The sequence below is a fragment of the Anopheles gambiae genome, chromosome 2, assembly GCF_943734735.2.
Source record: "Anopheles gambiae chromosome 2, idAnoGambNW_F1_1, whole genome shotgun sequence".
NCBI classification, from domain to species: Eukaryota; Metazoa; Arthropoda; class Insecta; order Diptera; family Culicidae; genus Anopheles; species Anopheles gambiae.
The window spans coordinates 71704058-71725567 of NC_064601.1; the positions used below are offsets into that span (position 1 = coordinate 71704058).

A 21510-nucleotide genomic window follows, 5' to 3' on the forward strand; every position below is an offset into this window, starting at 1 on the left:
TATTTTTACGTCCGTTTTTCGGAGCCCAAACACAACGTGTCAGTACAGTGCGACCTCCCGTTTGACACTCGCGGGTTAACTGGCTTTTTTTTTAAATGGAATTCTTTATCATGCAGAATCCCTCACCCGCCCCTACAATGCATACCCGCGAGGGTTTTCCCTGAAGGGGGTTCTTAGCCATATTTGGCCAGTCTACATCCGTGCTTGTGCACCTTCCAATTTTATTTAAATTCAATTCAAATTCAACCCCAGAGAGAGATCGACTGTCAAACCGAGTGGTTGTGCCTTCCTTGTGCTCCTGATTTTTGATGCTGTTTTGCCGTGTTACTGCCTGACTTTCAACATTTGCAACATTGGTGCTGCTGAGTTGCTTGTACTGGCTAGTGCGTGCCTTCGATTGTTATCAAGTTGCACTTGAGTTCTTGCACCTAGTCTCCTGTTATTTCGTCAGTTTTGCCGAGATATTGTTTGGCTTCGTTCCTGCTCCTGTCACTCATCAGTTTGTGCTGTGTCATCGTTATGCAGTGCTCAACCTGCAATGCACCCACCGATAGTGCAAATTCGGTGTCCTGCGCCGGTGTGTGTGGTTCCAAGCATCATACCCATTGCACGGGTTTGTCCCGTGTTCTACTCGTGAGCTTGGGCGGAATAATCAATTGTTGTGGTTGTGCAAAAATTGTAACGAGTTTCGCAATGGCACAAACTCACTTCTCACAAGTGAGATAGCAGCCCTACTCGAGTTGGTGAAAGCAGATATTCTCACCACGATTGACTCATCTCTCTCTTCTCTTAGATCGGCTATCAAGAGCGATTTGCTTGCTGAGATCCTCGCTCTCGCTGATAAGCTAACACCCATATTAGCTAAGCCGTCTGTTTCTCACGCATCGCGAACGCACACGTCCACTAATGCATCGTCACTCAACGCCACTAATACCAGAACGACTAAAACAGCATCCACTCGCCGTACATTTACCAACTCAATGGAGCTCACTGCAGATATCCAACAAGCAGCGAACGATACCAACACTGTGGAAGCTTCTGATAGCTGCAACCACTACACTCAACGTACTAAGGTGACTAGTGATATTAGTGCTGGGCACTGCTGAACAAATACAAAATCATCTTCTGATCCTGTTTTGAACCATGATACCACGAACACTGGCATAGCAGAGAAAGTATGGTTATACTTTCCTGAACATCAAATCGCATGTCTCCGCTGATGATATGCGTGTGTGGCTTAAAGCTGTGCTGTCAACCGACAACATAGATGTTTATCGTCTCACGATAAAGGGTGCGAACCTTGATTTGATGTCCTTTATATCGTTTAAAGTGAGTATTCCTAAATCACTTAAGGATCTGGCGCTTCAATCTACTATTTGGCCATTTTCACTTACTGTTCGTGAGTTTGTTGATCGTGGCCTACCAAAGCAACGTATACATGAAAGGGCCCGATTTGACCCTTCTGCGCTTACTTCGCATCGTTCAAGCAGTGCAAATTGCTCTTCAGCTGCGCCAAAAAGCACCGCTCATCCGGATCATTTTTTGGATCATCGATCGCCATCCCCACAGCGCGGGAATCAATCACTATCCCAGATGACCGAGATCCTAGAGGCTATCCAACCGAAGTTTCCTCCCACACCCCCTCAGTTATCACCGGGGGTGGGGCTTCAATCACAGAACAATCTCAGCAACACGAACCGCTCACCACAGATCAGCCCGTTTGCCAAACGGATAGCTCACAATTAATAGACCCCTTCGTGATCTATTACCAAAATGTTCGAGGCCTTCGCACCAAATACAATGAATTGCGCCTTTCTGCGAATGAATCAGGGTTTGAAATGCTTGCCCTTACTGAAACCTGGTTAAATGAATCTATTCCATCCAACATGGTCCTTGATAGTGATGCCTACAACATATACCGCTGCGATCGCAGCAGGTTAAACAATGAACGATCGCGTGGGGGTGGTGTGCTGCTTGCATGTTCCAGTCGTTATCCGTCTGTGGCACTTAACATGAATCAACCTACGCTTGAAGCTTAATGTATTCGTGTTTCTTTTCCTAAGTTTCGTCTTTATGTGGGGATTGTTTATGTGCCACCGTATTTGAGCAGCGACCGCAACTATTTCGAATCCCTTTCTGCTTTCATCAGCGATGCATACATGCATATGAAACCGAATGATCATCTTATCCTTCTTGGCGACTTCAATCAACCGGCGTTAGGGTGGTCGCCTGCAGCCGCAGTAAGGTCAGATTCATCTTTACCTATGAGACATTATGTGCCACATATATCTTTGAATTCATCCAGTTCCTGCTTTTTGGATGTGTTAAATTTGCATGAACTCTATCAGCTGAACGGGGTGCATAACCATTTAAATCATTATTTGAACCTGGTGCTCTCTAACTCTGCTGTTGCTGCTTGTTCTTCTGTGTATCCTGCTTCGTCACTGCTCCTGCCCCAGGATGTCCATCATCTTGCTCTGGAAATTGCGTTACCGTCTTCTTTATTTAGGGCTAGTAGGGTTAGGAATGAATTGCCTTCTGCTCCTAATTCATTGAGTGTTCGTTATAATTTTCGTCTTACAGACTATCGTAAACTTAATTCAATTCTATCTCGTGCCGACTGGTCTTTTTTTATCAATGTACATCGGTCGACGAGGCTGTCCAATCGTTTAATGCTGTGTTATCCTCTGCACTCCTTTCATGTACACCTATTTTTCGATCCCCTCCTAATCCTCCCTGGTCCAATCGTACTCTTGACTACCTCAAAAAGGATCGAATGAAATTTCTTAGCAGACATCGTCTGAACCGATCTGCCTACAACTTTCGTTTATTTAAGTACGCTGCCTCTGCGCATCGATTGTACAACAGGGCTCGTTTTGAGGCCTATTCGAGTAGACTGCAATCGCGTTTCCGTTCGGATCCAGCATCCTTCTGGCGATTTGTTAGGGTACGAAGAGGGTGCAATACGTTACCTAATGAAATGGTACTTGATTCTCGAACTGCCTCTACGCCTGTTGAGATCTGTGAGCTATTCTCTGCACATTTTTCCCAAATGTTTGAGCCACCGGTTAGTGACCCTAACCTTATTGAGGGTGGGCTACTCTACACGCCAGAGAACTTAATTAATCTCTCTGATATTTCAGTTAGCTCTGAAACAGTTGTACAGGTGTTATTTGAGTTGAAACGTTCTTTCACTCCTGGTCCAGATGGCATTCCTGCCTCAGTTTTAATAAACTATAAGGACGTGCTTGCTCCACACCTTGCTAAAATTTTCAACCATTCACTTTCTCTCGGGGTCTTTCCTGCTCTTTGGAAATCCTGTTGGCTTTTTCCGGTACACAAAAAGGGATGCCGTAGCATTGTCTCTAATTAACGTGGGATAACTCAAACATGTGCCACAGCCAAAACTTTTGAGCTATGTATCTTTCCAACCATACTTCATAGTTGTAGTTCCGCTATTAGCCCTAAACAGCATGGGTTTATGCCTGGTAGGTCTACTTCAACTAATCTCATGTCTTTTGTTACCAATATTTTCAGATCTTTTGAGGTCGGTACCCAACTTGATGCAATATACACTAACTTTCATGCTGCATTTGACAGTTTGCCCCACTCTTTACTATTAGCTAAACTATCTTAGTACTATAAACTATTTTTGTACGTCAGGTGTCCCTCAGGGTTGTGTGCTAAGTCCACTTCTGTTTTCTTTGTTCATAAATGATGTCTGTAATGTTTTACCTCCTGATGGTCATCTCCTTTATGCGGATGATATCAAAATCTTTTTACCTGTGTCTTCTTCTTCTGATTGTATGAGTCTTCATCATTACCGTAATGCATTTGTTCATTGGTGTTCATCCAACTTACTTCGCTTGTGCCCTGAAAAATGTTCTGTTATTTCTTTCTCTCACTCTCTTTCTCCTATTTCATTTAACTATACTCTCTCTAACTCGTCTCTCTCTCGTGTTATGTCCATCCGTGACCTTGGTATTATACTCGACAGTCGTCTTAACTTTAAACTGCAGCTTGATGAGGTTCTACAAAAAGCTAATCGAACTCTTGGGTTTATTTTACGTTTTACCTCTATTTTTAGAGATCAAAGCTTCTTAAGAAACCTTTGTTGTGCTCTGGTAAGGCCTCTTCTTGAATATGCTAGTATCATCTGGAATCCTCCTACTATTGATGGCTGTTCGAGAATTGAAAGCATTCAGCGCCTTTTTACCAGGGTTGCTTTTCGTCGTTTGTTCGGTGCTGCCTCACTACCTCCCTATGAAACGCGATTGCAGTTATTCAATCTTCACTCTTTAAGCTTCCGGCATGTTGTGTCCGGCATGGATTCTCAGGCATGTTTTCTTGGTGGCTTATTACTTTCTGATACTGATGCTCCTGATTTACTCTCGTCCATCTCGTTGTGTGTTCCCTCTCGTTCCCTTCGTCCTCGTGATCCTCTGTCAATTGAAACACGTCATACTCTTTATACTTTCAATGATCCTATTCTATCCTGTTTCAGGTTGTTTAACCACTTTTACTATCTCTTTGATTTCGACTCCTCTCTCAACTCTTTCCGTAACCGTATTTTTTCTTCTAATTCTCTTTAATTATTCTTCTAAGTTTCATTAAGTTTTGATAGTCTCTACGCTCTACCTATGTTTTTTTTTCTTTAATTTTTTTGCTAGGTCTAGACTAGGTTAGTTTGGCTTAGTTTTTCATGAATTATTTTGTTTATTTGTTAGGGTTTATTTAGTTTTAAGTCTGGCTTATTTAGCCTTGATGGCGGATATTGTATTAATAAATGAAATGAAATGAAATGAAATGAAATGAAATTCAGATTGAAATTCTTTAACTCCTATCATACTCCAATTGGAGTCTGCCGTATCAGCATTCGCAGCTTCAATTTTAGCGCTGCGAGTCTAGCGGTAGGCAACTTCCGCCTCGACCGCCGCCGCTTGTTCAGCAGCGCTAAGGCCACCACTTCCACTGCGCCGGGAACGTAGCGCGGTTGAGGCAATCCTGGTACAGGACCCGGAAGACCTCCGGGAACATGGTGATTGCCGTCTTCACCGCTGCATTCGGGATGCCATCGAGCCCTGGTGCTTTGCGGTTCGCCATCTGACTCACGATGAGTAGCAGCTCGTCGTCTGTTACAGGTGCTATACCCGCCGCAGTTGTTCCTCCCTCGTCGTTTCCAGCGTTGCTCAGCTGCGACCAGCCACAGGGCGGATGCTAAGGGAAGAGGTCGGACACAATGCGTTCGAGGATGTCCCGGTCCGCTTCCGACGGCATCCGACTACCCTGGAGCCGAGACATGACGACACGGTTTCCTGCCCCGAACGCATTCTCTTCTGCAATTTCGATTAGCTCCTGGAACATGTTCCGCTTGCTAGCTCGAATTGCTCGACTGAGCTCCGCCCTTGCTGTCATGTGCTCAGCTGCTGCTATGCTGCGCTCCTCCAAATCAGCCGTCTGCAGCATCCGGTCACGGGCAACCTCGCAGTTGTTCCTCAGGCGAGCCAGGATGGGAGACCACCAGAATGTGTTCCGATGCGGGTCTTGGTGCAGTCGGGTAACCCGCTGCATCGTCTCATCGCAGGCCTTTAACATGGCTGCGATCATACCCTCCTGGCTCGTTGCACGTTGGACAAAGTCCGCAGCGAACAGCACCTCGAGGAATGAGGTAGCAGAAAACTGCGAGGTCTTCCATCTACGGCCAGCGTGACGCACACGCCTCTGGCTGGAGGAAGCACCCTGCCGCGACGACGGTTGCCGCTGTTGCTGCTGCTGCTGTTGCGATGACTGCTGCTGCTGCTGCAGCTAAGATGACTGCTGCTGCTGCGAAGAGGACTGTTGCGCTGGCTGCTGTTGGTCCTGCAGTTGCTCGGGCGATGCTTGTGTTCCTCCCACGGTGTAGAGGACATAGCGGTGGTCTGATGCGGTGTAGCGTGTGCTCACAACCCACGTATCAGGGTGAGCAATCGACGGGCTCTCGAACGCCAAGTCAACTATGCTCGGGAGAGCCACCCCGTTGCCATCGAACGTGAATTCCCGACCTTGGTTGATCACGCTCAGGCCAAGCTGCTCCACCATTCCGTGCAGCTCTTCCCCACGGTCGCAGGTTCTCGGACTGCCCCACTCCTCATGCCTGGCGTTGAAATCGCCGGCGACGACGACTTGAGGGTGGGAGAAGGCTTCGAGTTCTATGGCTTCCGAGAAGCGCTCGAACTCGGAGAGGTTGAGGCTTGGTGGGGCATAGCAGCTTATGAAGGTCACTCCGCCAATTTGCGCTGCTACCAGCCCCCGAGCTTCGCTGCACCACACGCGCTGAATTGGTAGCTCACCGACAGCTACCACCCCGGTACCAAAATCCATGCGACTTTTCGCTAACGGATTGATTAAATGGCGCCCGATTAGACGATCCGATAGAAGCACTTTTCAGGCTTAACGGATTGAGCGAGATATACCGTCGCGGCGACACGATACATGTTGCATACATGTGTACTACATTTTAAGAACCCCCCTCGCTTTCTTTCGGATTGCAATGAGTTCAGACACACTTAAAACTTCGTTTAACATATTTCATATTCGTTTTTTATTTTTCACTTTCTTTTCTGAAGTACATTCTTTCATACACACATCCTCCCCCAGGTATTTTTCGAAGAAACTAAAAAAAAAAACTAACGCACACAACTAGATCCGCGAGAGAGTGCGAATCGGCAAAGAAAAAAAATACATACACACACACACCTCCTCCTCCCCTTGGTGTTTTTCGCAAAGTGATCCCGTAGAACGTGAACGCAAAAACACACACACAAAGCACGCAGGCAAGCACACACACACTTCACTCCTCCCCCCCCCCCCCCCACGTGTTTTCGCAAGGTGATTCCGTAGGAGATCGCCAAACAGCAAAAGCACACATACACACACATACACAGCCACGCACGCATGCAAGCACACATACACACACATACACAACCATGCACGCATGCAAGCACACATACACACACATACACAGCCACGCACGCATGCAAGCACACATACACACACATACACAGCCACGCACGCATGCAAGCACACATACACACACATACACAGCCATGCACGCATGCAAGCACACATACACACACATACACAGCCATGCACGCATGCAAGCACACATACACAGTCACGCACGCATGCAAGCACACATACACACACACATACACACATACCTACCCCTCCCCCTCTCTTGGTGTTTTTCGCAAGGTGATCCCGTAGGATCTCGTTATGCGAAGCGGCAAAAACACACACAGCCACGCACGCAGGCATGCACACACATACACACACATAGACGCGCGCGCGCACGCACGCACGAACGCACGAGGGAGCGTAAAGGTTCTATACGTTGCCGGTCTCCCCCTCCCGTGTTCTCGTTCTCCGAGAAGGCTGATGTGTGCACGTTTGTGCGTGTACCTTTGCCGTCCTGTAAGCTGGAGGATTAGTTCAGCGCTGTTGAAGAAATGAAAGTTAAGAATAAGATTACTCACTCTTTTTTCGTATGCTTTGTGTGTTTTCATAACTTACCTTATTGGAAACAAAATCCGGAATGAATCTCCTCGTTTCGAATATTCCGCATTCGATCACATCCTCGGCGATGCTCGACACCATCAGTGGATGAAAGCAGGAAAAGAAACAAAGAAAATCATCAGTCACCATCAGCATCATCTTACTCTCACACTTTTACATCGGTTAATGATTCTTACCTTTTCAAATTCACCAAAACAAACAGCGATGGAACCAAATCCAGAACACCAAAATCACACACGATTTCTGGAGCAAACCGACACATCCTCCCCCTCCAATTGTTTGCCACAGACTGACGTGTGTGTGAGCAGCAATGTTCTTGAAGCGGTGAGCAACGGTAAAGCACACACAAGAAGAAGCGAGACGGCTATACGAGTAGCGACTTACGCCGCCGCACAGACAGCGCGCGTCATAATTTTATGCGCGAAAATCTTAAAATTCAAGTTATTCATGACAAATTGAATCGACATTTTCATACTCTGACGAACTTTTACGAAAGATATGTAAAAACTTAATTGTCCTGGGGCACCGCTACCCCCAGGACAATCGCATGGCAATCGGATTGAACGCGCAACATTTTCCATACAATCCGCAGTGTTGCGTTTTCTTCGCACCAACTTTGTCTGTATTTTCAATGAGCCAAGCGATTTTACCCCCTCCTACACGCGTTGTATCCTTCAGTACGCTTGTCGCGGCAACGTTCACCACATACACACACATCTCCACACTCAGCGTACGACATCTTCCCTGTTGCTGTTCTGGACTCAGACAAAATTTGTGTTTCTACACTTATTGTTCAAAAAAGTAGTAGCTCCTAGGATCTGACTTTACAAACAAATATCAAAATTTTATGTTCTGCTAATGATATTGCACTGAATTTAATTGCACTACATTAAGTTTTTACATATCTTTCGTAAAAGTTCGTCAGAGTATGAAAATGTCGATACAATTTGTCATGAATAACTTAAATTTCAAGATTTTTGCGCATAAAATTATGACGCGCGCTGTCTGTGCGGCGGCGTAAGTCGCTACTCGTATAGCCGTCTCGCTTCTTCTTGTGTGTGCTTTACCGTTGCTCACCGCTTCAAGAACATTGCTGCTCACACACACGTCAGTCTGTGGCAAACAATTGGAGGGGGAGGATGTGTCGGTTTGCTCCAGAAATCGTGTGTGATTTTGGTGTTCTGGATTTGATTCCATCCCTGTTTGTTTTGGTGAAATTGAAAAGGTAAGACTCATAGACCGATGTAAAAGTGTGAGAGTAAAGTGATGTTGATGGTGACTGATGCTTTTCTTTGTTTCTTTTCCTGCTTTCATCCACTGATGGTGTCGAGCATCGCCGAGGATGTGATCGAATGCGGAATATTCGAAACGAGGAGATTCATTCCGGATTTTGTTTCCAATAAGGTAAGTTATGAAAACACACAAAGCATACGAAAAAAGAGTGAGTAATCTTATTCTTAACTTTCATTTCTTCAACAGCGCTGAACTAATCCTCCAGCTTACAGGACGGCAAAGGTACACGCACAAACGTGCACACATCAGCCTTCTCGGAGAACGAGAACACGGGAGGGAGAGACCGGCAACGTATAGAACCTTTACGCTCCCTCGTGCGTTCGTGCGTGCGTGCGCGCGCGCGTCTATGTGTGTGTATGTGTGTGCATGCCTGCGTGCGTGGCTGTGTGTGTTTTTGCCGCTTCGCATAACGAGATCCTACGGGATCACCTTGCGAAAAACACCAAGAGAGGGGGAGGGGTAGGTATGTGTGTATGTGTGTGTATGTGTGCTTGCATGCGTGCATGGCTGTGTATGTGTGTGTATGTGTGCTTGCATGCGTGCATGGCTGTGTATGTGTGTGTATGTGTGCTTGCATGCGTGCGTGGCTGTGTATGTGTGTGTATGTGTGCTTTTGCTGTTTGGCGATCTCCTACGGAATCACCTTGCGAAAACACGTGGGGGGGGGGGGGGAGGAGTGAGGTGTGTGTGTGCTTGCCTGCGTGCTTTGTGTGTGTGTTTTTGCGTTCACGTTCTACGGGATCACTTTGCGAAAAACACCAAGGGGAGGAGGAGGTGTGTGTGTGTGTGTGTATGTTTTTTTTTCTTTGCCGATTCGCACTCTCTCGCGGATCTAGTTGTGTGCGTTAGTTTTTTTTTTAGTTTCTTCGAAAAATACCTGGGGGAGGATGTGTGTATGAAAGAATGTACTTCATAAAAGAAAGTGAAAAATAAAAAACGAATATGAAATATGTTAAACGAAGTTTTAAGTGTGTCTGAACTCATTGCAATCCGAAAGAAAGCGAGGGGGGCTCTTAAAATGTAGTACACATGTATGCAACATGTATCGTGTCGCCGTGACGGTGTATCTCGCTCAATCCGTTAAGCCTGAAAAGTGCTTCTATCGGATCGTCTAATCGGGCGCCATTTAATCAATCCGTTAGCGAAAAGTCGCATGGATTTTGGTACCTGGGTACCGTCTTGCAGCTGCTGAATGCCCACCGGCCGTTGTTTTCTGGCGGGCGCAGAACATCAGAGAGGATGAGCACGTCTGCTTTTTCCTCTCTGGCAGCTTGCAGAACTAGGTTCTGGGCATCACGGCCATGGCCCAGGTTCGCCTGCAAGACTTTCAGGGCCGGGAACATCGCTGAGCCGAACAAGCACATTCGCTGTGGTCTATGTGGTGAGCGCCACCACACAGTGCACACTTCGCCTCATTTTGGCAGGATCGTGCTTTGTGTCCGTCTAGTCTACAACGGATGCACAAATTCTGCCGATCTGCGATGGAACGGCAGTTCGAAGCAATGTGGCCCATCTCCAGACAGCGGAAACAACGCTGTCGCTCTGGAGGGGTTGGTGGAGCTGCACGTACCTTACTAACGCAGTCGCACAGGAACAGTTTGACTCCTTCCAGCTGACGAGCCGACTTCGCTGGTAGCCGGATGCGTGCTCGCTTCGATCCATCCGGGAGTTCTCAAATACTGGCGGAGACTACTCCAGCACTTGCGCCAATCTTCTCATCGAGGGCGGCAATGATGTCCTCCTCCGCAGCGAGGGGATCGTTGTCGACCACGAGCAGCTCACCCATTTCGGGGACAAGCCGACTTACGCCTGCATCACCGATGATCTTGCGGACGCCATTCAGCATAAGTGGAGCATTTGCCGTCTTACTTAGCTCCATGCGTAGCAGCCTAGCATGGGTTCGGCGACCCTGCTTGATATGTCCTTTCATGTCACAGCCATCCCAGGTTTCGCCTTCACTGGGTGACACCTCTATGACATCGGGCCTCGGCTTTCGCTTACGCTGTTGTTGCTGCTGCTGCTGCTGCTGCATACGCTCGTGTTGCTGCTGCTGCGATCCGGCGACCGCCTGTCGCTGTGGCTGACGCTGCTGCTGCTGCGGTTGCGGCTGCTGTTGCTGCGGTTGCGGCTGCTGCTGGGAGCGTGGCTTGCCTTTGGCCTTGCCACGATACCTGCGACGTACCACCTCGCTGAATGTTAACTCCGGCACGACGTCTCCGTGGACGGCTGTCGATGCCTCGCTGCGCGGCGGCATGACTGCGTGCGACGTCGACGCACGGGGCTGCTCCTGCTCGTGCTGGTTCCGCTGCTGCTGTTGTTGTTGCTGCTGCTGCTGCGCAGAGGATCGGCGCGGCAACGGAGTTAGAGGTTGACGCGGACTAGCTGACGGTTGTCCGCCGCTAACCTTTACCGCCAGAAGAGAGTTGAGCACATCTCGGTCCCGCTGATGTGCGGCGGCGAGCTTCTCCATCAGCGCCTCCAGCTTCTCTTTGGTTGGGGGTGGTGGGTGGTGGGTGGTGAAAAATTCGGGAGGGTGCGTCGCTCACGTGGGGAATTATTCCGCACCAGTCCCGATTTTTCCCGGCACGTTTACGCGGTCAAACGGCTCCACCCACAATTTAGACCTATTTCCGGGCTATTTTTCCCGGGCGGGGGAGGGGAGGGTGGGAACGGGGAAAATAATTTTTTCGGACTGCGGGGGTCCAACTCTACCACCCTGCCAAAAACCAGAATTTTCGGGCGACATCGACCTTATCCGACTCTTATCGGGCGCCCTACTCTGTTCTGGCCCCTGGGGGGAGTGGGAGAGGGGGAGAGGGGGGAAAATAATTTTCCCGTAATCAGGGACACGTCCTCTACCACCCCTGCAAATTGCAGAATTTTCCGCCGCTATCGGTATTTCGGCCAAATGTACACACAAAAACACGGTTTTTCAAGTTCGCAAGACATCACCGAAATTTGACCGGATAACACTATCTGTAGGTAAAATGGGTGCTCTGAACACGATTCTGAGGTTTTCAGAGCGATTCGCGGTCGTTTTACACACTTTTTCACGGAGTGTTCACGGAGCGTGTTTACACATGTGCTCATACTTCGGCTACCCAAGCAACACACGCGGGTTAACTGGCTTGTGGCCGCCAAGCGTTCATAGCGACGTGGCTTTTTGATCCTTCAGTGTCGGCTCTTTCTATCATTGTGAAGCAAAATTCACCAAGCGTAGGATTGTTCACCCTTTCAAGGGAACGTGAGCTGGGTTTAGACCGTCGTGAGACAGGTTAGTTTTTCCCTACTTGTGCATGCTTATAGTCGCTATCTTAACGGAATTATAAAATAAATGAATAACATTTATTCCTAATGTATTTCGTTTTCTCAATCAACTCGAGATTGTATGCTTCGGTGCCTTTTGTTTTATCTAGTGCGTCCTGTGTAATGTGCATTCCGTGGACAGTGTAGGCGATATATTTATGTGTAGGTTCCTAAAGTGTTACAGCTAACCTTTTTTTTCAATTATCCTAACTTCTAATTATACAAATTTCCACATGGATATATTTAAGAACTATATAATAAGGTTAAATAATTCGCGATTTTCAATGCTTTCCGGTTATATTAACTTACCTTACTATATGAGTGTTAAAATATATCCATTTACATGTTATCGTAATGCTAAAAGTACTATGATAGAATGCCTAGCTATTCCCTGTTCTTCATCTGCTCCATTGTTACCCTAATCTACCCTATCTTTACTTAAATCTAGCACAAGGCATTTCCTCCTTGCGATTGCCTTATCCCGGGCATACTCGGGTGCAAACCTGTTTGATGAAATCACTCGTTGAACCTTTTTAATCGGTTATTATGTATCTTTTCTAACTTCTTTCCATTTTTAATGACACACGTTTGCTCACTGGGAATCTCTACGACCTCATATGGTCCTCTCCATATCCCTTGTAACTTTTGCCCTACACCTGTCTGAATATTCCTGACTAACACCATCTCTCCCCACATAGGTTGCCATTCAATTGCGTTTCGGTCATATTTTTGTTTCCGTTTTTCTTTTGATTCAATCAAGTTTTTTCTTGCTATCTCGTGTATATCTGTAAGTTTTGTTTTCATTTCTTGGCTAAAGTCGGTATACGTTCTTTTGCAACCCCTTTCCTTGTATATCGATGAAGGCAACCTAGCTTTTCTACCAAAGACTAATTCGTATGGAGTAAATCCCGTTGAAGAGTTTGTAGTAGTATTATATTCCATGGCAAAATATGGTAAAAACCTATCCCATATTTCATATTTTTTCCAACAAACTGTCTCAAATATATTTTTAGCTCCCTATTCGCTCTTTCCACTATGTTTCCTTGGGGATGATAGGCAGAGGTATTGATTTTTTTAATCTTTAAGAGTGAACAAACATCTTTCATAACTTGGCTCATGAAATTAGTCCCTTGATCCGTGACTAATTCGTTAGGAGCACCCGTAAAACAAACAACATTTTCTACAATTTTTTCTACAGAAGCTACAGTTGTGGCTTCTTGATTTGCCATAGGTGTCACTATAAGGTATCTCGGTAAGGTATCTGACAAGACTTGCAACTTCTAACGTATCCTTCTATATCCCCATCAATTCCTGACCAGAAGAATAGCTCTTTGATTCTTTTTTTCATCCTTCTCACACCTACATGTCCACCTAATGGTGCATCCTGAAATTCTTTTAGAACTGTTTCAATTTCACCTCTTTCAACTTCTATCCTCTCTAAATCCTTAATGTAATTTTTAAATTTTGCTTTGACTATGTTTTTTTGTTTGTTCCAACCTTTGTTTTCTTTCTATTCCCCTGTCGCTAGTTTCATTTTCTACCTCTATTTTTAATAGATTCTCCCAGTGTTCTACTTGTGGGGTATGATCTAGGAGTTCTGTTTTCTGTTCTTGTTTGGGTTTAGAAAATTGTATTTTTTTCTCTTGTTGTCTTGTGACCACTGCGACCGTATTACTGATTTTGCCTATTTGTTCTTCGGTTTGCTTTATCTCTGGGAGTCTTGATAGAAAATCAGCAACCACATTCTCCTTCCCTTTCGTATACCTTATTTCGCACTCTAGGCCTTGGAGTCTTAATCGTAAACGGGACAAGATTGGGGAATTTTCTTTAAGCCGCCATATCGACACTAACGGTCTATGGTCGGAATATTTAATAAATTTCTGGCCATAAATGTAATGCTTAACGTGTTGAACTGCCCAAACAATTGCTAGCAATTCCTTTTCTATTGGATGATACCGTTTTTCAGCTCCTATAAGGGATCTACTTGCATAGGTAATTGGACATTCTATCGTTTTTTCATTAGATAGCACCGCCCCAAGGGCGTAATCACTTGCGTCAGTAGTAATGACGAAAATGTCTGTAAAATTTGGTCTCAATAACAAAGGTTCAGAAATGAGATATTGTTTAAGTGTCTTAAAGGCTTCATCGCACTTTTCATCCCATATAAAATTAGTATTTTTCTTTAAGAGTTCGTGCAACGGTTTACGAATATCAGAAACATTTGGAATGAATTTCCCATAAAAATTGATAGTTCCCAAAAATGAACGTAACTGTTTAAGGGTTTTGGGTGTTGGCATTTCTAATATTGCCTTAATATTTGCTCGGGTGGGTTTGATTCCGGATTCATTTACAGTGTGACCCAGATATGTTATTTCATTATGCAGGAGTTTGCATTTTGAAGGTTCTATTTTGAGGTTATGTTGTTTCAATCCATCCAAAACTTTAATCAGGTTTTTAATGTGTTCCTCTCTTGATTCACCAAACACCACTATATCATCTAAATATACGAACGCTTTAACCGGTTGAATAGTATAAAGTACCGTATTCATGAGCTTTTGGAACGTGGAGGGACTGTTTTTGAGGCCCATCGGCATTCTTAAAAATTCGTAATGCCCCTTTGACGTAGAAAAGGCTGTTTTTGGCGCATCTTTAGGAGCAATTGGTATTTGAAAAAATCCGGATTTTAAATCAATTGTTGAAAAGTATTTACTATTACCAATGTTGTCCATGATTTCCACTATACGAGGTATTGGATATATAAAGGGTTTTGTTATCAGATTTAGTGCGCGAAAATCAACAACAATGCGATATTTTTTTTCCCCATCAATATCCGATTTCTTCGGTATGCACATCACCGCCGCCGCTCCTGCTACTGCCGAGGTCTCTGGTGCAGTCGTCGCTAAACCCAGCGGCAACAAGTGCTCCACTGGCCTTAAAGGTACCGCTCGATGTCCTTCCTGCCCTCTTTCCTGGCCCTTCCACGGATGAACCGTGAATGGTAAAACGTAAGCGAACCACTTGCACAATGGGCAGTTTAGAACAAATTTCGGGATAAAATTATTTTTGCAGAAATTGTTTGTTTTTATCGTTTGTAGTAAAGTGTTATGATAGTAAATAACATTTTATATGTAGTTTGCATCCATACCACCAGGTGGCGCTACATACAATAGTGTTTTAAGGGATCTTTGCTTTGTTTTTTTTTAATTTTGTGTGTTTTTTTCTTGTGTTTGTTGTTTCTAATGGTATTAACCATTTTAAAATATACTGTGATGTTCCATAATATATGAACAAAACATAATCATTTTGAATAAGATAATTTTTTCTGCTTTGTAAAGGACAATTGTAGCTAATTCTCATCACTTTTACTCACAGGTAGTACAAATATAAAAAATGTACATACACAACCTAGGTGGATGCTATTACAAGCTTCTAACGTCTAGTTCACATTTCTAAAGACATGAATAAAGGCATTTAAATAATTAGATGGAGCAGGTACATTGAAATAAAGTAGTTCCCAAATTCGTAACGAAAAGCTGAACATATTTTTTGTCTTTGAAGGTTAAAATTTTAAATATGTTGTTTAAAAAATAGGAATTACACATTTTCCTGGGCATTGATATCACACAATATTCATAGAAGGGGTAATAAAACTAAAAATCTGATGTTCTTGGTTTTACAACTATCTGAAAAATCAGAATTCAACGATAGCTACAAACAAAGTATTTACTTCATTTGTAAAGTTAAACTCTGTCTTTGTTTTAGTGCGTGTAGCTACTGATTTTGAACTGGTTAACGAATCAGAGGAATACAGCTCATTATACAAAATGTCCTTCTGGATGCATTTTCTTTCTTGCAAAATATTCTTTGTAGCATATTCCCCTCTATCCTTATATTTAGTTTGTCATGACGTTTGGGAGTTTCTTCTCGGCAATAGATGCTGGTGTATTCATAACATTTTCATGTTATGCGTATAATTTTAGAATTATTTTCCTTACATCCGTCTATAATCTGGAGCAGTACCAAAAGGTATTTGGTTCTGATTTGCTTCATTATATTTAATAATAAAGTCAGCAATACGGCCAAAGCCGTTCTTTCTGAATAATAAATTTAATAATAAAGTTAGGTTAGAATAGAAATTTACATATAAGATAAGCACATGAGCTGAAACTAAGATACACAGCTTCGTAATGGAAATTAAAAGTGATCAAAAGCACGTAGAATATATTTTTGTAGAATACACTAAATACGCTACACTAGGCATCTATGGAGCCGCCTAGTTACGCATGTGTCTGTTTTTAGAAAAAGTTGATGTGAAAAAACTTCAATAAAATTCGCATTCGCAAACTTTCGCAGAATATTTCTTCACAGATTGATAGTATATATATGTGGGAATGGGTTCGACAACCCTGGTATAATTTGTCAATTGGGAACGAAATGAAATTTTCTTCGAGTGTAAGAGTGTGAGGGGTAGCAGTAGCAATCGGGAAGTCGAAGCGAACAGTCAATAAACGAATTTCATGAACCTATACCCTTTCTACATGGGGGCTCAACCGGGATGGATTCAATAATTCGAGAAAAGACTGCGAAACCGCGATTGTGAAAAAGACGAAAACGATTGTGCGTAAAGACGACGCGCATCGTGGAATAAGTGTATGTGCGTATGACGACGTGCTTACACGGTAGAGGAAAACGCGCATGACGGCGTGTTTGTATGTGTGCATAAGAACATAAGACGACGTTCTTTGTACCGGTAGTTGGGAGTGCGTATGACGACGCGCATTCTAAAGACGATAACGCGTAAGACGAAGTGTTTGTGTATGTGCTCAAAACGTGCATGACGATGTGTTTGTATGTGTGCATAAGAACATAAGACGACGTTCTTTGTACCGGTAGTTGGGCGTATGACGACGCGCATTATAAAGACGATAGCGCGTAAGAGGAAGCGTTTGTGAATGTGTTCATAACGCGCATGACGGCGTGTTTGTATGTGTGCTAAAGTGCGTAGGACGACGTGCTTGGTACCGGTTGTGTATGACGACGTGCGTCTTAAGAAACGAGAACGCGTATGACGACGTGTTTGTGTGTATGCGTGTGCAAAACGCGCATGATGGTGTTTGCGTGCGGGCATAAGAAAGGCGCTTAACTAAGACGCTTTGTGCCAATTATCTGATGACGTGTTTGTGCGATACGTGTATGAACGTCATTGTGTGAGATCAGAGGCGATCTCGTGTATGTATTTGTGCGTATGAGAGGAGTGCATTTGACGGCGCGCTCGTAGTAGCACAAAAGAACGCAGGTGGCGTGATTGTGAGTAAAAAAAAGGCGTTCCGAAAAGACGGCGCGCGTGTTGAACAAAAAAGTTCGGTGTGCGTGAAGTAAAGGTGAAGTAAGCGAAATGGCGGAAGAAAGAGTGTTGATTCTCATACAAGACTATACGCGCACGGGACTTATGCGGTTATGTGAGTTGAAAGGTATACCTGCAACGGGAACTAAGGAAGAGATGGCGATGCAATTGGTGGAACATGAACAGCAAACATCAAGCGGTGGATCGGCTGACATGGAGCAATTTCATGATGCCGATGCAGAATCAATTCAAGATGCGGGACAGGCATCAGGTGTAAATGAAATGGATTTGTCGGTAAGAACGTTAATGCATCCTTATTCATTTAGAGATGTAGAGGAAAGTATTCCTACGTACGGTTCCGATAAGACGATCGATTTCTGTGTGTGGATGGATGAATTTGAAGCGGTTGCGCGAATGGCAAAATGGTCCGATGACCAAAAATTCATCATGTGTCGCAAGAAAATGACCGGCAGTGCGCGGAATTTCTTACTTACGATTTGCAACATAACGTCATTTTCGGCATTGAAAAAAGCACTTTTGGTCGAGTTTGGGAAAAGAGCGCGTCCCTCCGATGTTCATCGCCAGCTAGCAACATGTCGACGTGCAAAGGACGAGACGGCACTTGATTTTATCTATAGAATGCAACGCATTGCTAAACAGATAGATTTGGACGAGGAGAGCATATGTGAGTACATCATAGATGGAATCACGGATGACGAAACGCAGAGAGCTGCTTTATATGAAGTGCGTACGATCAGTGCATTAAAAGTAAAAATTGAACTTCGAGAGCGTGCTATTCAGAAAGGAGCGACCCGAAAAACATTCAGTGCTTCACAGAATACCGTCGCTAAACAAAAGACGATGAGCACAAAAGTTCGTTGTTACAATTGTGGTGAAACCGGTCATCGTAGTTCTGAGTGTGTGCGTAAGAACAGCGGACCGAAATGTTTCAAGTGTGGTGAGTTTGGACATGTGTCGTCGAAATGCACAACAAAAGATGATCGAGCGACCAACCAACAAAACGTGTTACTGGTGAAAAAGCTTCCAAGTATTCCAGTAAGAATAGCGAGCGAAAAATACGATGCGGCTGTCGACACAGGTAGTGAAGTGACATTGTTACGATCAGACGTGCATAAGCTGATTCCAAAAAATCTGCAGAAGTGGAGCCCAACGACACAAAGGCTTTGCGGTCTGGGTGGCAAAGTAACAAACACTTCAGGAGAAGCTATTGTCTTTGCAACTGTCGGCGAAGCAGAATGTGAAGTAAGATTTGACATTGTTCCTGATGCGGCACTTGAGGTACCGATGTTATTAGGAATGAATTTCCTTAGAAGTGTTGATTTTGTGATTAACAATACGGGCGTAACGATACAGCGTAAAAAAGTGGATAAAAGCGAGACCGGTGGTACAGGCAATGGTGAAAACGTGGAAGAGAATACATCATGGATTTTTCAAATTTCATGTGAACGTGATGAGTTGGATGTTCCATGTGAGTGGCGACAAGAGGTAGCGAATATAGTGAACAATTATGTACCCGCTGAAACAGTAAATTCCAATTGTGAGCTAAATATTGTGGTGCAGGACAATAGTGTTGTTCGGATGAATCCGCGTAGGTTGGCTCCGTTGGAAAGAATGGTTGTTCGGGAGCAGATCGAACAATGGTTGCGTGACGATATTATTCGGCCTTCAGAAAGTGCATACGCGAGTGCAGTGGTAGTGGTTCCGAAAAAAGACGGTTCTCATCGGGTGTGCATCGACTATCGTGAGATAAACAAGAGAATCGTTCGTGATCCCTATCCTATGCCGAATATAGAGGATCAAATTGATCAGCTTGCTGATGCTAGAGTGTACACCACTTTAGATTTGAAGAACTCATACTTCCACGTACCGGTAAAGGAAGAATGTAGAAAGTACACTGCCTTTGTAACACCAGAAGGGCAGTACGAGTTTATGCGTGCACCGTTTGGGCTTTGTACGAGTGGTAGTGCGTTCGGGAGATTTATCAGTTCAGCGTTCCGTAATTTGATAAATGAAGGAGTAATGTTGGCGTTCGTCGATGATGTCATCATCCCATCGCGAGACGAGGAGCAGGGGCTAGCAGCGATCAGGCGTGTGCTGGATGTAGCGCAAAGCGCGGGCCTGAAATTCAATTGGAAGAAATGCGTATTCCTGCAACGACGTGTCGAGTATCTGGGATACCAAATCTACGAAGGGCGAATCGAACCATCGTCGCAGAAAGTGGAAAAGGTAAGAAGTTTTCCCGTACCGACGAATGTGAAACAGCTTCAGCGTTTTTACGGTTTAGCCAATTATTTCCGGAAATTTATTCCTGATTTTGCGAATATGATGAGGCCATTATCGATGTTGTTAAAAAAGGAAGTTGAATTTATTTTCGAACGTAGTGCAATGGAATCATTTGAGAGAGTGAAGCGAATGCTAACGGAATATCCAGTTTTGCACATTTTTAAATTAGGTCGTAAAACAGAAGTGCATACGGATGCAAGCAAAGACGCCTTGGCAGGGATTTTGATGCAGTATGATGATGAAGGAAAGTGTCATCCATGTTATTTTTATAGCCGGTTGACAAACGCAGCGGAAAAGAATTATCATTCTTTTGAATTAGAAGGATTAGCAGTGGTTGAATCTCTCAAAAAGTTTAGATGCTACTTGTTAGGTCAAAAGTTTAGTGTCGTTACGGATTGCGTGGCATTCAAGCAAGCATTAAGCAAGAATGTAGTCAATGCAAGAGTTAGTAGATGGCTTGTCGTATTAGCCGAGTTTGATTTTGATATTGAACATCGACCCGCTGAGAGAATGCAACATGTAGATGCATTATCACGAGTAAGTGTGTTAAAGATATCGGTATTGATTTGTAAGAAGATGATTAAGGCTCAAAAAGAAGACGAAAAATGTTGTGAAATAGTACAAACTATAGAGCATGGAGGAAACTGTGGTAATTTCGTATTTGATAATGGATTACTTTATAAAGAAACAGGCGGACACAAAAGAATTTACGTACCACGTTCCATGGAAGTAGAAATAGTTAGGCGTGCGCATGAACAAGGACATTTTGGAGTGAAGAAAACTATGGAGCGGTTAAAGGAAGAATATTACATTCCGAATGTTGAAGAAAAGATTAATGACTGTATTAACAATTATGTTGAGTGCATTTTGAGTGAGAAGAAGCGAGGAAAGGCGGAAGGTCATTTACAGCCAATTCCTAAGGGCGATGTACCGTTAGATACTTTTCATATGGATCATTTGGGACCCATGCCTTCGACTCGAAAATCTTATAATTATATTTTGACTATTATTGATGCGTTCACCAAGTTTGTCTGGATGTTTCCGACAAAGACGACATCAGCGCAGGAAGTTTTGAAGAAATTGGAAGTAGTGGCTACTATGTTCGGAGATCCTAGGCGCATAATTTCTGACCGTGGAGCAGCGTTCGCGTCAGGAGCTTTTCAAAAATATTGTGAAGATCGTGGAATAGAGACACATACGATAGCGACAGGGATTCCTAGAGGTAATGGTCAAGTCGAACGAAATCATCGTGTGATCATACCGGTACTGACGAAACTTTCTATTAAGAATCCAGAAGAATGGCACAAATATGTCACTGACGTTCAGAAAGTATTGAATAATAGTTGGCAAAGAGCGATACAAACGACGCCATTTGAATTACTATTAGGAGTGAAAATGAGGACTAAAGAAAGTGTAGGATTAACTACTCTATTGGCAGAGGAGCTGCGAAATAATTTTCAAGAGGCCCGTAATGAATGGCGAAAATGTGCAAGGGATGGAATTCAGAAGATACAGGAAGAGAACAGGAAGTATTACAATCTTCGCAGAAGACCAGCACGAATCTATCAAGTGGGTGATATTGTAGCTCTGCCGGTAACACAATTTGTCACAGGAAAGAAGGTTAAGCAAAGGTTTTATGGTCCTTATGAAATAACTAAGAAAATGCCATATGGGCGATATGAGATAAGAAAATTAGATGATAGTGAGGA

General features: G+C 44.2%; 1 long non-coding RNA gene across 1 annotated transcript; it reads right to left on the bottom strand.

The window, feature by feature from the left end:
- Window positions 1-6552: 6552 nt before the first annotated feature.
- On the bottom strand, window positions 6553-8060 carry LOC133391794 (uncharacterized). The gene is made up of 2 exons (XR_009765261.1): window positions 7552-8060; window positions 6553-7476 (listed from the first exon to the last, which is right to left on the bottom strand). It is a non-coding gene; the product is annotated as an uncharacterized LOC133391794 (long non-coding RNA).
- Between the last annotated feature and the right edge of the window lie 13450 nt (window positions 8061-21510).